We start from the raw sequence: 17,375 nt of genomic DNA on the forward strand, positions 1-17,375 counted from the left end.
AGTCATATTTCACAGTTAATTTTACACAAATAATTGTAAATGTTCAGTTAAATAAAGCTGGCAATTGTTTATTTTTTATAATATAATAATGTTAAGTGTACTGTTGCATGTTTGCATTGTATGTTTTTACTGTGACTGTCACCCTGATATTGGCTACACTAGATGTGGGATAACAGTAAAATGCAGTGCAGTCACGATGTCTGGAGCGATGGTCACAGTCTGGGACAAAACACTGGACCATGGCTGTGTATGGTAACTTATCTAGCTAACAGATATTGGAAACGCAATACGTCGCCTAACAAACGCCATGTTTGTCAATATTTTCAACGTTGACTCCAGTGGTCACGTGACAATGTATCTACTCTGTGATTGGATGATACAGACCACAATGCTGTATGTGATGAGTAGTTTGTTTGTCCCCTAACTCTGGTATTTACACAGTCTTGAACCCTTGATCTTTTCTTCCTATATCAGTTTAAAAGTGAGTTCTAATCTTTTGAATGAATAGTTCACCCAGGAGATTTTTGTACTTATTCAATGTTTGAAACCACGCAACCAACGTGTTGAATTTTTTTATGCTAAGAAACGAGTGTCAGTTTCGGAACCATAACCACGGAAAGAGGGGTGTGGCCCGTCGGAGCCCTATAGCATCAGCATGTTAACCAGTAGAGCCATAGCTAACTAGCGTGTTTAACCACTATCGAGGCCTAAGACGCTCGCAGATTGAGCAGTGTTTCCCAGCTCCAGTCCTCCAGTACCCCCAACAATACGCATTTTTAATGTAGCCCCAGACAAGCACACCTGATTCACCTCGTCAACTAATCATCAAGCCCTTGAGGAGTCTAATGGGGCGCGTTTGTCCAGGGCTACAACAAAAATGTGTACTATTGGGGGTACTTGAGGAACAGAGTTGGGAAACACTGCATTACAGAAACAAACATCCTGTTTACTGAGGTCACATGACAGGTAAGGTCATGGTCACAAAAATAAGAAACTGCTTATAGAAAATCCGCAGAAGGGGAGGAAATGAATACCTATGTAACAGAGTATCATTTATAAGTTCCACACGTCTTACAGGTGGACCCTAATAAGACACTTTGATGTAGTTGTGAAATGTTGTGACTTGATGAGATTATTGTTGAGTTAGACCACAAAGAGAACGTGGAATGCTGTGTGTGAAGTCGAAAAACAACAGCCAAGTCCAGAAACAATTCTATAGCATTTCGYCAACCTGTGAAAGGTCTAAACAAAGGAAGGGATACATCCTTTCAAACAGAATTTTAGTTTGTGTTGTTCTGACACATTTTCTACTAAAGCCTCTGCCCGAACGTCCCAACTTTAGGACGCTGGTTTGGGATTTGTACACACACACACTGGCACACTCTGCTGCTCATTAACAATTCAGAATTGTAGATCCTAGGGTCTCCAGAGAAAGAGAGAGCACTGTATAAATCTCTTTGTGACTCACAAAAGCATGCGGCTGGTGGACTTTTATTACAGGATGTCAACCTGTGTGTGAGTGTGAGTGTGTGGTGTGTGTGTGTGCACTCACTCCTTTGTTATGTGTCCCTGTGGCTGTGACATAAAACGCACACACACACACACACAAAGCACTTTAAATACCACACGCCGCATGTCAATTGAATCCTGTGAGGATGGATTGTAAAAACATGTCAACTTCACCTGTACACGTTAAAAAACCTCAGGAGATCCTGAGATTATAAAACAAATGCATTACACCAGACAAAAGCTACGGAAACAAAGCACAAAGCAATTGTGCCTCAATTCCTGCTTCCTGCAGTCTCTGTCACGCCTGCTCCCGCTCTTCCCCCCCTGGCACTCGAGGGCACCAGACTGCCCTGCATTACGCACTCCTGCCACCATCATTACGCACACCTGCCTTGCCTCGTCACGCATATCAGCGATTCATTGGACTCACCTGGACATAATCTTCTGTTTTATTACCTTCCCTATATCTGTCTGTTCCCCAGCTCCGTTCCCTGCTTCTGCATTTATTGTTGTCTGCCTTTGTGTTACCCAGTTATAACGCTGTTTCTGTGGCATGTCCGTTCCAAATTAAAATGTCAACTCCTCGTACCTGCTTCTCTTCTCCAGTGTCCATTCCTTACAGAATGCAGAAGCCCTCAAATGAAGCATCTGGGAGTGCTGGTGTTTCGGGTTGGTGGTGACGTCGGGTCTGGGGGTTTCCGCCGATGGAACCAGGGGTGCCTTAACTGGATCATTGGACTTCCATGCCCTAGCCGGCTCAAGACGTTTCCTTGCCCCGGTTGGCTCGGAAGGCACCCAACCCACTTCAGGCCTCAGCCGGATCGTCAGGTTTTTACGCCCAGCCGGCTCGTCAGGCTGCTACGCCTCATCGGGCTCCCATGCCTCAGTGGGATCGACAGGCTTTCACGCCTCAGACGGATCATTAGGCTCCTATGCCCCAGCTGGCTCACCAGGCTCGTCTGGATTTTACGCCCAGCCGGCTTGTCCAGCACCCGTGCCTTGTCAAGCTCTTTCTTTTTCTCTCTTTCGTTCTCTCTCGCTCTCTTGGTTTTGATAATTATTTTTAAAGTCAGAGCTCAGAGTCTTCACAGTAGGTATGGTGGTTCTTTGGATGCAACTCAGCATTCTTTGTCCTCCAAACACGACGAGTTGAGTTACCAAAAAGTTATATTTTGGTTTCATCTGACCATATGACATTCTCCCAATCTTCTTCTAGATCATGCAAATGCTCTCTAGCAAACTTCAGACGGGCCTGGACATGTACTGGCTTAAGCAGGGGGACACGTCTKGCACTGCAGGATTTGAGTCCCTGACGGCGTAGTGTGTTACTGATGGTAGGCTTTGTTACTTTGGTCCCAGCTCTCTGCAGTTCATTCACTAGGTCCCCCCTTATAAGACCTCTTATTTTCCACCATAATTTGCAAATAAATTCATTAAAAATCCTACAATGTGATTTTCTGGATTTTTTTTCTCATTTTGTCAGTCATAGTTGAAGTGTACMTATGATGAAAATGACAGGCCTCTCTCATCTTTTTAAGTGGGAGAACTTGCACAATTGGTGGCTGACTAAATACTTTTTTGCCCCACTGTATATAGTAGCTTCAATTGGACTGATCATGTTAACATCATACTTTCAAAATCTTAGCTAGCAGTCATCATCATGAATCAAGTCGACAATCTACTGGCAAATCTTTTTTAATCCTTGTCATATGAAGATAAATTATAGGAGCTCGTCGGTCACTGGACATAAACATTACATTACACATCAAGTAGGAAATCGCAAATTCAACATTGAGCATTGCAAAGCAATCACTAGCCTGCTATTCAGTGGAGTGGGTGTGTGGTCCCAATTCTGGGTTTAAGGGTCTCTTTTCCAAGTTTAAAATTAAAAACATTCAATGTTGGCCATGCTGTCAATTCAGCATGATTTCTCCCGCACTCAAAACAACTGTTAACTCGGAACTGGGAAATCTGACTTCTGTGAGTTACTGTAGCTAAGAAAGTAATAATAATTGTATGTTGTGTAGTAAGCTGTGCCTCACCCAAATACTTTGGTCTATTTTCCCCTCTTAATTTCGCCTACTGTTCTGACTTGGTGGTTCAAATGTAGCCTATAACCTGTTTTAGATAAATGTAATCATTGAATATTGTAAGGGCTTTCATTGTCTGCTTGTGTGCCTCCTTTATTTATCCTACAATTCTGACTTGGTGTACAGGGAGAATACTGTACGAACAGCCCATGTTCTGAATTCTGTCAATGCACATTTCAAAAGTGCTGAAGAAATAGTTAAATTGACTACGTCCTTCCTAGCTCGCTCATTAATGTCTTAATTGAAATTACAGATTGCCTCTTATCAACTTGTCGTCCCCTTATGCCATAGTTATACATCTCAATTGTCAGTAGAAACCACATTTGATTAAGCAAGTCAGCCATATCAGCTATGTTTTTTTTAAAGGCAGTAAATGAGGCTGAATTTACTGTTTTGCTGCCAGACAAGTTCAGCTATTACCTCATTTTTAATCTGTTGTCGTCCATTTGGGGCCTGATGAATGCCACCCAGGTTGTGTAGGCTGACTGTTAAATGGGCCAGCGGAAAAAGTGGAAAGCCAAATAAAGTATTTTCTCTAAATAATTAATTTTGAAACTATGGAAGAATCAAGTAATGGGGAGACTGAAATAAATGGCATCATCATCTGTCTTTATCCTCAGCTTAGTGGAGATATGTAATGAGGATGTGTGTGTGTATGTGTACTGTATATGTACGTGCGTGTATTTGTGTCTGAATGTGTGTACAGTATACACTGAGTGTAAAAAACATTAGGAACACCTGCTCTTTCCATGACATAGACTGAACAGGTGACTCCAGGTGAAAGCTATGATCCCTTGTTGATGTCACCTAAATCCACTAAATCCACTTCAATCAGTGTAGATGAAGGGGAGGAGACAGGTTAACCCATAAGAGTCGAAGCACTGTCTGAGCTGGGGGAGGTGTTCTACTAAGCTATATGGAATGGTTTTAAGAAGGTCATACCAAGGATAATTTTGCTATTTGATTTTGTATTAAAAAAAGTAAAGCAAAATATTTGATGAAACACTGATATGTAGCCCATGAAAACACAATGAATAACATATTCACTACATGGAACAACAGATAGTCCACCCAAAGAATTCAGAAGGAAGTTTGTTTTGAAGTGTCTACAATGTAGAAAATAGTACAAATGAAGAAAAACCCTGGAATGAGTAGGTGTGTCCAAACTTTTGGCTGGAACTGTATATTGTACTTCCATTCATTTTTTTCAACTGGTACCCGGGAGACTTTCAGACGAGTCTTATGAGACCTAAAGCAAAACAACCGACATGTACACTACCGGTCAAAAATAATACGGTTGAGAGAATGCCAAGAGTGTGCAAAGCTGTCATCAAGGCAAAGGGTGGCTATTTTAAGAATCTCAAATATAAAATATATTTTGATTTGTTTAACACTTTTTTGGTTACTACATGATTCCATATGTGTTATTTCATAGTTTTGATATCTTCACTATTATTCTACAATGTAGAACATTTAAARAATAAAGAAAAACCCTTGAATGTGTAGGTGTTCTAAAACTTTTGACCGGTAGTGTACAAGATCTTGAGAGTCTCATCTTTCCACAGAGGGGTCATATTAGTGTGTAGCCCAAACTGCTTCAGACAGAAGTTTCCAATACGCTTTTGGGGGTCGTAGAGAATAACCGAGTGATGGTGATAACACCATCATGCTCGTGAGTTTCATCTTTCCATAGTGGGGTCATAATAGTCTGTAGCGTTCGGACGCTACAGACGATTTTGTTAGAAGACTGATTTTCAGGATGTCTCATTGTCTGACAAACACTGCTCAGGTGGGATGGGCTGAGAGTGGCTGAGGGTTGGGATTAAAGAGCTTATGTTTGGTAAAATATTATTGTTTTGTGACTGCTTTATATAAAACTACGATGTATGTAAAATGTATGTATATTTAGCAGAAAACCAGTAAAGAACCACATATATTTGTCCTCCGAAGAGGGGTTAAACAACAAAAATATATACGTTTAAAAAAACACCGCCCTGTCACCTTTCACCGCAGATGCCCAAGTGCGACATAGGCAGATGTGGTGGATTGAGATGCATCCAATGCATAGGCTCCCGAGTGGCGCAGCAGTCTAAGGCACTGCATCTCAATGCAAGAGTGGTCCCTATAATCACTGGTTCGATTCCAGGCTGTATCACATCTGGCTGTGATTGGGAGTCCCGTAGGGCGGCGCACATTTGGCCCAACATCGTCATTGTAAATAAGAATTTGTTCTTAACCGACTTGCCTAGTTAAAAAATACAAAAAAGGGGATTTTTTTATTATGCTAAATCGATTTTCACGGGAGCGAGGAAAATTGAGACATGGATTTTGTATGTGTGCCATTCAGAGGGTGAATGGGCAAGACAAAATATTTACAGTGGCAAGAAAAAGTTTGTGAACCCTTTGGAATTATCTGGATTTGTGCATAAATTGGTCCTAAAATTTTATCTGAACTTCATCTAAGTCACAACAACAGACAAACAGTCTGCTTAAACTAATAACACACAAATTATTGTATTTTTCTTGTCTATATTGAATGCATCATTGAAACATTCACAGTGTAGGTTGGAAAAAGTATGTGAAACCCTAGGCTAATGACTTGTCCAAAAGCTAATTGGAGTCAGGAGTCAGCTAACCTGGAGAAAAATCATTGAGACGAAATTGGAGATGTTGGTTAGAGCTGCCCTGCCCTATAAAAAACACTCACAAGAAGCATTGCCTGATGTGAACCATGCCTCGAACAAAAGAGATCTCAGAAGACCCAAGATTAAGAATTGTTGACTTGCATAAAGCTGGAAAGGGTATCTCTGAAAGCCTTGATGTTTATCAGTCCATGGTAAGACAAATTGTCTATAAATGGAGAAAGTTCAGCACTGTTGCTCCTCTCCCTAGAAGTGGCCGTGCTGCAAAGATGACTACAAGAGCACAGCGCAGAATGCTCAATGAGGTTAAGAAGAATCCTAGTGTCAGCTAAAGACTTACAGAAATCTCTGGAACATGCTAAGATCTCTGTTGACGAGTCTACAATATGTAAACACTAAACAAGACCGGTGTTCATAGGAGGACACCACGAAAGAAGCCACTGCTGTCCAAAAAAAACAATTTCTGCACGTCTGAAGTTTTCAAAAGAGCATCTGGATGTTCCACAGCGCTACTGACAACATATTCTGTGGACAGATGAAACTAAAGTTCAGTTGTTTGGAAGGAACACACAACACTATGTGAGGAGAAAAAAAAGGCACAGCACATCACAACCTCATCCCAACTGTAAAGTATGGTGAAGGGAGCATCATGGTTTGAATCTGCTTTGCTACATCAGGGCCTGGACAGCTTGCTATCATCAACAGAAAAATGAATTCCCAAGTTTATCAAGACATTTTGTAGGAGAATGTCAGGCTATATGTCCGCCAATTGAAGCTCAACAGAAGTTGGGTGATGCAACAGGACAACAACCCAAAACACAGAAGTAAATCAACAACAAAATGGCTTCAACAGAAAAAAATACACCTTCTGGAGTGGCCCAGTCAGAGCCCTGACCTCAACCCGATTGAGATGCTGTGGCATGACCTCAAGAGAGCGGTTCACAGCAGACATCCCTTGAAAATTGCTGAACTGAAACAGTTTTGTAAAGAGGAATGGTACAAAATTCCTCCTGACCGTTGTGCAGGTCTGATCCGCAACTACAGAAAACGTTTGGTTGAGGTTATTACTGCCAAAGGAGGGTCAACCAGTTATTAAATCCAGAGGTTCACATACTTTTTCCACCCTGCACTGTGAATGTTTACACGGTGTGTTCAATAAAGACATGAAAACGTATACTTGTTAGTGTGCTATTAGTTTAAGCAGACTGTGTTTGTCTATTGTTGTGACTTAGATGAAGATCAGATCAAATTGTATGACCAATTTATGCAGAAGTCCAGGTAAATCCACAGGGTTCACATACTTTGTCTTGCCACTGTAAGTGCCTTTGAATGGGGTATGGTTGTAGGTGCCAGGCACACCGGTGTGTGTCAAGAACCTCAACACTGCTGGGTTTTTTCATGCTCAACAGTTTCCAGTGTGTATCAAGAATGGTCCACCACCCAAAGACATCCAGCCAACTTGACACAACTGTGGGAAGCATTGGAGTCAACATGGGCCAGCATCTCTGTGGAACGCTTTCGACACCTTATAGAGTCCATACCCCAAAATATTGAGGCTGTTCTGGGGGTGCAGCTCAATATTCTTCATTAATGTTTGGTATACTCAGTGTATATGCATGCATGTATACTCAGTGTATATGCATGCATGTATACTCAGTGTATATGCATGCATTCATCTTAGTACCAAAGCCCCAGTAAATACAGAGAATCTACAAAGAATAAAGTACAACTCTAATATACTCTAGTTTATTGTCTAGAGAAAACCTCTGTGATTTCCTATATTAAGGGACCTGATCACCCACTGCTCCAGTGGAGGCAGGCTGTCTCTAATCACTCTGGGGTAATTGGAATTTTCTGAGGTTGGTCGTGCTGCTTGGATAAACCTGTATTAATCCAAGAGGCGTTCAAGTCGAAAATAGTCTGTTCTCCCTTGCACCCTGAGAGAATGAACTGCCTTGCATTAAACTCCTTATTCTAAAAATAATTTGAAAATGGCAAAATGAACAAAAATATTATCTATATGGTCTGAAGCAGGTCTAACATGAGAACAATTGGGATTCTCTTTTTCAATTGAATTTGGGGATAAAAAGGTATGCAGTGGCCATAAGGGGCAAAGTATATTTGGGGACTACAACAGAAGCAGTCAGGGGATACAAAGAGAGAAAGAACGAGGTGAGAGAGCGAATCACCTTAGTCTAGTGAGGTGCATCTGGAGATGAAAATGTGAGGTGGACAGAGACAGGCTGTGAGCATGCAGTATACGTGAGCGATGACTGGAGATGTGACTGGAGGCGAGAGAAATGTCTTGATCATCACATCAAATTCCCCGGGCTCCACCGAGATCCCTCGATCTATCTACTCTTCTCGCTATTGGTCAATGGTTTGATCGAATACATTAAACCATACATTTCCCCTAGSTGATTTTACTGTTGAAAAATCGACTGTTCTGAAACATACACTGAAGCCATATTGTGTCATCTTTGCTCGTTTTTTAACGTATATTGCTGCATTAATGATGTGGCTAAATGTACAGTGTGTAACGATATGCACTGAGAGTCAGGAAGCAAGTTCAGGGAGTGCGTGTTTTAATACATAAACAACAAGAAACACAAGCAACGCACAGACATGACATTGGAACAGAAACAATGACGCCTGGGGAAGGAACCAAAGGGAGTGACATATATAGGGAAGGTAATCAAGTAGGTGATACGTCCAGGTGAGTGTCATAATACACATAACGATGGTGACAGGTGTGCACCACAACGAGCAGCCTGGTGACCGAGGCCGGAGAGGGAGCACACGTGACACAGTGTCCATATTAGGACATCTGAGATTGAAGCAAGAGTCCTGCTGAGACTAAGGCTGTAATAATATGGATACCGTATGTATGTGTTTTTAGTGAGCTTATAAATTATATAAATCAAGAAGGGGCATGGCGATGTTAGCTACAATTTGAACACAGCCCTTAGCCGTGGTATACTGGCCATTTATACAACAGGTGGAACTAATCCTGAATGCTGATTGGGTGAGAGAGTGAACGTTAGCAATGTTAGCTAGAATTTGAACACAGCCCTTAGCCGTGGTATATTAGCTATTTATACATCATCCTGAATGCTGATTGGTTAAAGCGCATTTCAGCTGTTGTCTATTCCACAAGTTACCACCGGCTAAATCTATGACTTTTAAATGCCTATTTACTCTGTTCTATCTGACTGCACAATCCACTGTCCCATCAGCCCCGGCAGGGAAGTTATAAACTTGTTCTCCACTACGAAAAGCATCTACACATTATCTCACAATACTTTAAGACTAACATTTAGTTTTCAACAGTGGAGATTTGAATAAACCTTACTATTTATTTCTCCGACATTTGCAAAATTGTTTCAATATTCAAATTCAATCTCCAACTGTCCCATAGTAATGTAATGAACATGTAGGGGTCGGGAGTCTGGACAAGAGAAAGAAGGCAGGCAGAGTTTCTCTGCCAGTCGAAATCATGAATCAGCTGGCATCATTTTTATGAATATATACAAAGAGATGTCAATTGAAAAAAGGTAAAACAAAACAAAGTGCAGCTAGTTTGCAGTCTTTCCAGCTTCCGTTTGAAGTGATTTTGTTAGCTGTATTGTTGACTAGCTCCTCTGAACAACARTGTCCTAATGAGAGAGCACATTTTCTATGCCAGGCGAAATCGTGCCTCATTAGCTCATTGTAATGGATGTATCCAAAAAATTGTCACTAGAAAACAGATTAAATAAATGCAGCTACTGTTGTTATTCTGTCTGCATTGTTTGACGTGACTGTAAGTTAGCCGTAGTTGGCTAGCTAGCAAGCAAGGGATAAGAATGTTGCCAGCCAGTAAGGCAATGGAGCATTTAGACTGAACGACTGAGTCGCGTACATAGATAGAGAACAAAAAGAACAAACGACTGGGTTGCGTCTCTAGCAACCCTAGATTTGTGTTGGGACTATATCTTGTGGAAGGATGAAATAGTACAAATAAATTCATCAAAATAACGATTTTAATGAAAATATGTCGATCATTATTTGAATATGTTGGTAACCCGGCCCTCGACTTGGTCTCGGGCTTAACAAAACCCGTGCCAATATATCCAACAAACACASGCTTCTCTGACATTACCACTTAAATACCACAAACCCCTGAGGAGACTTATTGCKATTATAAACTGGTTACCAATGTAATTAGAGCCGTAAAACTAAGTGTTTTGTCATAYCYGTGGTATACGGTATGATATAGCATGGCTTTCAGCCAATCAGCATTCAGGGCCTGACCCACCCAATTTATACTTTAGAATAGCCTTATCCAAAACGAAGTACTATATAATAAGGTAGCAGGTRTATGCAGTTATGAAATACTTGCCACTTTCAATATCAAGTGCACATTAAAAAAAACTTGTTTTAAATAATTTTTGCCCCAGTGCTAAGTACTGTGCAAAATTATAGCGCCAAAATAATTTAAAGAGTTGCTAAAAAGACACTTCTCACCAAACATGAGATAGTTATATCGTCTGGGCGATGTATGTACGTAGGAGGCTATTCTGCTCCCGTACTTGGTTGGAACTGCAAACTGTGAAATGATTATTGTCCATTTTCATTAGTGTTCGTGTTGTTTAAATAGATTTGAACAGGCACAGTGATGGTCCTACTGGGCCTAACAAGGTGTGGATGGCACTGACTCAATGAGTGCATCCCAAATGGCACCCTATGCCCTATAAAATATGGGCAAGCTATGGGCCCTGATCAAAAGTAGCGCGCTATAAAAGGAATAGGGTGCCGTTTAGGAAGCACTGACACACGGTCTTGTTCCGAGCTGTCTGTGCCACATGGTTTCTGTGATTTAGCTGTTTCCTTATCCCAGAAGCATCTGCCAAAACATGCTCAATGTCACACTTCACCTGACCTGAGCTTTCCACGCACACTCGCAGGAATGCGCGCATGCACATACAAGCGCACACAAGGGTGCCCGCAAAGACTTACAATGTGACACTGTGTTCGTAATTAGGCCGTCTGTTGGCATGAGATCTACTTTAGGCCTGCCGTTAAGACAAGGCAACTTTTGAATATTATTTACGTTATTGTAGGACTGACACAACGGATTACCACTGAACACAGCCACATGGTGCCAATATTGTTCCTCCCACGCCACATTCAACACCCCACGTTGGAACGGGCAGAGTCAATATCGTTCCCCTTTGTTACGGATAATCGGATAAGCACGATATGCATAATTTGCTGGACTGGATTATCAATGTGTAACATTGCAATGCAGCTAAACCAACTGTGCTGCGAAGCTTGACGCGTACCAGGACTATGACATTTTTCTCTATCCCAGAACTTCAGGAGCACTTGTGTGTCACCCTGTTCTAACATCCACATCTTCTCATTGTCCTACTCTCAACCGCTCCCTTCTCCTTTCCATCCCCATCCCCCTTTCTCCTCTCCCCCTCTCCACTTCCCAGCTTCTCCCCCCATCTCCTCTCACTTCCCCCTCCCCTATCCTCTCACCTACCTTCTCTTCTCATTCTCCCCTCACACCTGCTCCAGACCCAGTCTTTCACACTGGGGCAAGCACTGTTCACTTGACAAATGTGCCCACTGCTTCGGGGGGCCTGAGCATGGTAGAGACATTGTGGGTCAACGATGCTTGGGTTTCGCAGGTATCAACCTAGGTCTCGATTCTATCTAACCTCTGAGTTTTCATAAGTTCAACGCTTGTCAAGGAGGAGTGACTCATCTGCCCCCTAGTTCTGTTTAGAAATTATCTTTGGCCTCTACTCTCATATAGGCATCAATATTTAGTTTTGCCTCTAAGCTTTAGTTCATAAAGACAAGAGCAGCAGTCACGACTCCTTTCAACTGCAGATATACTTATTTCCTCAGTCATCCTCCCTCCACCACAGGCAGGGTTTGCATCTACTGTACATACAGATCTGGAATCATTTTATCCCAGCCAAATCTAAACCTCAACCACTGGGGAGCTAAAACACCAAACTGATCTCAGATCAGCTCCTGAAYGATCGAAACCTCAACCTGCATTACCACAAAGGGTTAATTTTTTCCCGTGGCTCGTCCTGTTTAGGTAACCTTTTACCATCGCGATGCACTAAGTGATGCAGCTAATGTGGATGTAGCTGTAGGCTGTTTGAAATAAACATGTGCTACTGCTATATCTGTCTTGTGTTGTTCAAGCGGGAGCGAGAGGCAGGAAGAGGAAGTGATGGAAGGTAATTCCAGAGAGAGGGGTTAAAGAAAAGAAGAAYGATATGTGTTCTAAGTGTGTACTACAGTGCCTTCAGAAAGTACTCACACCCTTTGACTTTTCCCTACATATTGTTTTGTTAAAGCCTGCATTTAAAACGTATTAAATAGAGATTTTGTGTCACTAGCCTGCACACAATACCCCATAAATGTCACAGTGGAATTATGTTTTTAGAAACGTTTACAAACGAATTAAAAAAAGAAAAGCTGAAAAGTCTTGAGTCAATAARTATTCAATCAATTCAGGAGTAGAACTCTGCTTAACAAGTCACATAATGCATTGCATGGACTCGTGATTTTTGAACGACTACCTCATCTCTGTAYCCCACACATACARWTAWYTGTAAGGTYCCTCAGTCGAGCAGTGAATTTCAAACATAGATTCAACCGCAAAGACCAGGGAGGTTTTCCAAAGACTCAAAGAAGGGCACCTATTAGTAGATGGCAATACATACATCTTTTTTTTTTTACCTGGTTCAGTCTGCTTTCCACCAGACACTGGGAGACACATTGATCTTTCCGCAGGAAAATTGCCTAAAACACATGGCCAAATACACACTGAAGTTGCTTACATTCAATGCTGACAACATTGAATGTTCCTAAGTGGCTTAGTTACAGTTTTGACTGAAATTGTCTTGAAAATCTATGGCAAGACTTGAAAAATGGTTTTCGAGCAACGATCAACAATTTGCCCGCGTGGAACAATTCCTCGACCCACAAAGGCATTGGATGACAGAAAAGCACAGAAATGTGTCTGGAAATGACTACATGAATCCAATACATGACGATGATGATGATGATGATGTTTTAGCAAATGCTCTCATCCACTGTGACTTACAACATACAGTGCATTCAAATAAGGTAAATAAAAACATCCACATCAGTCATTGTAAGTAAAAACCTTCCAAACAGATAATGATAATGACAATTGCTTGTCACTGTTGGTTTTGTATCTTATTATCAAAAATGAGGGAAGTCATTCAAAAGACAAACATTCTCACAAATGAAAATTAACCTCTAAGATGCTTCGTTAGGCCCAGCAACCTCATTACCATCACCATTGTTGATAGTCYGGATATGACTCAGCATAATACAATACATATTAAAAAAGACACCTCTTGAGTTATTACATAATTACCAACCACTGATTCTCCACTATTCGTGTAGTATTCGTGTGAGCAGATTCATTTCAGAAGCCTTCGTGAATTATTCAGMCGAAATCACTCTGCGAAATCAATGGTGATTTAACACGGATGTACAGCATTAGTTATTACTCTCGCTGTAGATGGACCCCATTAGTTCCAGTTCCCATCAAAGGATATTAAATGYTCTTGCATTGCTTTACATCATCAGCAGGCCATGGCTGACGAGGGCCTCAGTGGACCAACAGCATCACTGCAGGGGAACATCAAGCCGTGACGCGGCCAAACGAGAACTAAGGAACTACTTTGACAGGAACTACTTTTGATGGTAAAGCTTCTCTTGTTTGGTGTAGACACCTGTTGACGTGTGACACTGATGAGAACTGACAATGATAGACTGATCCAGCCTGGTTTGTGTATTTTTTTTTTTAGACGCTTGTGGAATACGATGAAAAGGCGAAGGGATTTTGAAACAACAGATGGGGACATGTATCACAGAAGATTTCAATAACAAATGCACTTCAAAGACCCTTTTTAACATATTGTCACGTTCAAATAAAGAGGTTTTATCCTGTGGATACGTATTGCGTGCTCAAACGTTGTCTGTAATGTCTTCTGTACGATCTCCAGTTTTCAGCTCACCCTGTATTTCTCACAATAGTCACATCTCCCATTTCATTTGTTTCAAAGATACTAAGCAACACCATATTATAAGATGATTCCCAGCAAATCCGTTCAGTAAACTCCTTCCAGTAGAGCAGTAGCTGCTCATTGTAATCTGCGCATGAAATTTTCAAGAAGCCCGTCAATTCATATTCATGAATTATTGAGAACTTGTGAGAAATATTGCCAAAGTGCATTGCCATGCAAATGAGAAGATAATGGCTTTTATGAGCCACCGCTAAAAATAGATGATGATGTTCAGTGCGAAATAGGCAGAAAGAAAGAGGGTTGTTGGGGAGGGAAAAGTGTGGGGAATGGTGGGGGGGGGGGACACAGAAAAAGAGTGGGGTGGGGGAGAAGAAGAGGGGAGTGGTGTTGGGGACACGGAGAGGCATGAGGGAAGGAAGTTGGAGGAGAGACTGAGAAAGTACATATAGGGAGTAGAAAAACAAATGGTGGTGGTAGAAGAGGAGGGGGGAGTGATGGTGGTGGGAAATGTACACACCGAAAAGGGAGGAGGGGGGGAAATACATTAGGAGGGACATAGAATGGAGAATACAGAAAGGCAGGAAGAAAATGAATTTAAAAAACAAAGCCTTTGAAATGACAAGGAGGAAGCGCTCGAGAGGAAAGTACAGAGAGAAAACGATAGAGGGGAAGATGAAAAAGTGAAGAGAGCARCGCCATGGGTGAGATCATACGAGACATTCTTGAATGTTTTTATAAGCCGCTTTGTAAGGATGACTGTGATGGGTAAAAGGTGGAGAGGTGGAAACGTTCTTATCTCTGCTCTGAGAAATCGAACTCATCTTTCGCCCAAGGATTAGTTTCGATATAGGCTTTGGGTAAATAACGTTGGCATCTACATCTTGAACAGTTGAATACATTGATGATGATACCATATGTCCCTTTTCACCTCGTAGAAAGAGACAGATTGTCAACCTATGGGATCTGTTTAATCATGGTAAAAACAATGCGTTTGCTTTAAAAACAAAATTATGTTGATGTTTCTATGCAGTGTGTTGCACTAAATATGCTCAGAGAAATGTAAGGTTCTGAATTAGTGTTTGGCAAATGAATCCTGATTTTTGCCGGTTCTATACATTAAGCCTACAAGACATTATTTCATCCTACAGTACACACACATCCCATGAATATGACCCAGAATGTATTAAATGTAAATACATTAAGCATCATGTATGTTGTCATGAGTCAAGACATGCACTAAAACCACTGTCGATATACCATCAGGAACCGCCTTCAAGATACGTGAAGGGAATTGGTCTTTTCTCATTTATCTTTTAAAAATGTCTTTGCTAATTGATTTGGACTGGCCAGACCTGATCTAAGATCCTTCACTTTCTTCATAGAGCTTCTCAAAGGTGTGCTGTGTCGCTCGGGAATAACCATTTTGTCTGTTCATCCTGACACCTAGCCGCCAAGCAGTTGAAACAGAACCTGATCAGAAATCTAATTCCAGACGAACATCTACATCTCTCCACCGAGAGTTCTCGACATCATCCTTCTAACAGAGTCGGGTTTAAAGAGGCAGACGAGGGTCGAAATCTAAAATTAGCATCGATTTCCATACCGAGGAACTCAACATGTGTTCTGCTCAAGCTAATTGCATTCCTTCTATCACATTTGAATGATTAAGAAATCACAGGTGTGCGTCAAATGTGTTACAGGCGGCCCTTTGATGTGGAAAATAACATGATGGTGGGCCTATATGTTGTATTAGATAAGGCTCTGGGAGGGGGAGGTTCAGAGAATCCATGCTCTGCCTGTATGATTCTGGATTAGCGTGTTTGAAATGGACTGAGTGATAAATAGTAATTATAGGGCAGTCTACAGATGGGAGTGCATCACCTGTGTACGCGTGCTTCTGTGTGTGCTTGGTTCACCTAAATCAAGTTAGACTGTTAGTCCCTCGAACAGAAAAGGTGTATGGAAGAAATTCATGCGGGGTTGATACTATACACTGGAGTGGTTTATCTTGCCTGAGTATAATGTGCATTGATAATATGCCCAAGGCATCAGTGAATTTGTTTTTCCCTCGTGCTTCTGGCATTTCTCTATAGAGATGCCATCAGGTATGATCTAGAGATGAACAAAGGTGAGATATATCTAGATTCAGTTCTAAAGATTCCCTGCCTGTCAGACCTCCTTCAAAATAAAACCCTGCGACGAAGCTGGCATATACCTTAAGGATTAAAAGAACTACTGCGAAATAAAGAGTTATATAGTTGACTGTATGTGTTTTGGCTGGTGGCTAAAACAATGGCTCTCTCTAACAGACAGGAATACACACATTTTCAAACTTACACAGGCCCTGATTACAAAAGACAGGCGCCCGTGCCAGTTAGCCACTCCCACCAATCAGCCACTACAATGAGCAATGCAATTAACTGGAACTGTTTGACACAGACAACGCCGGCTATGAATGAAATGAAGGATGAATTGAAGTATAAACACATTGCTTTTACAATAATCAAAAGTTTAACATGTCAATAAATGCTTTGAATAAATATGGTTTCGAAATTGTAATTTATTTCGCGTTCACATGCTAGTCGGAACTAGGAAACTCCGAAATTTCGGACTTGCTAACTGGTTGAACACGGCATGTGTATGACTACAACCAGTTAGCAAGTTGGACATTTCAGAGCTTCCTAGTTCTGACTAGCAAACACGACAATAGTCCACAGTGAAGGGCTTCCCTTCACAAACCCCTTCCTTCAAAACAAAATGCCTTTTGTTACAGTAGTACTTCATATAATCCATTACGGTTGGCAACTACATATACCAAAGAACACAAACTGGTGCTTCTTTCAATGAATCTCAACTAAACTATAGGTCATTATAATAGAATTACATTGTCTTCTAGTTTCTAAGCACCGGTAAATGTTGAACTGTAAAATAAAGAATAAACAATTCCAACACAGCTGGATCATTCTTTGGACAATTCAGACGTTGTTCCCTGGTAATTTGAAAGAGGCACACTCAATTTTGAAAGGCGTAATTCATATTCAAAGGGACTTTTAGAGTAAACA

Source organism: Salvelinus sp. IW2-2015, linkage group LG34 (assembly GCF_002910315.2).
Source record: "Salvelinus sp. IW2-2015 linkage group LG34, ASM291031v2, whole genome shotgun sequence".
Taxonomy (NCBI): Eukaryota; Metazoa; Chordata; class Actinopteri; order Salmoniformes; family Salmonidae; genus Salvelinus; species Salvelinus sp. IW2-2015.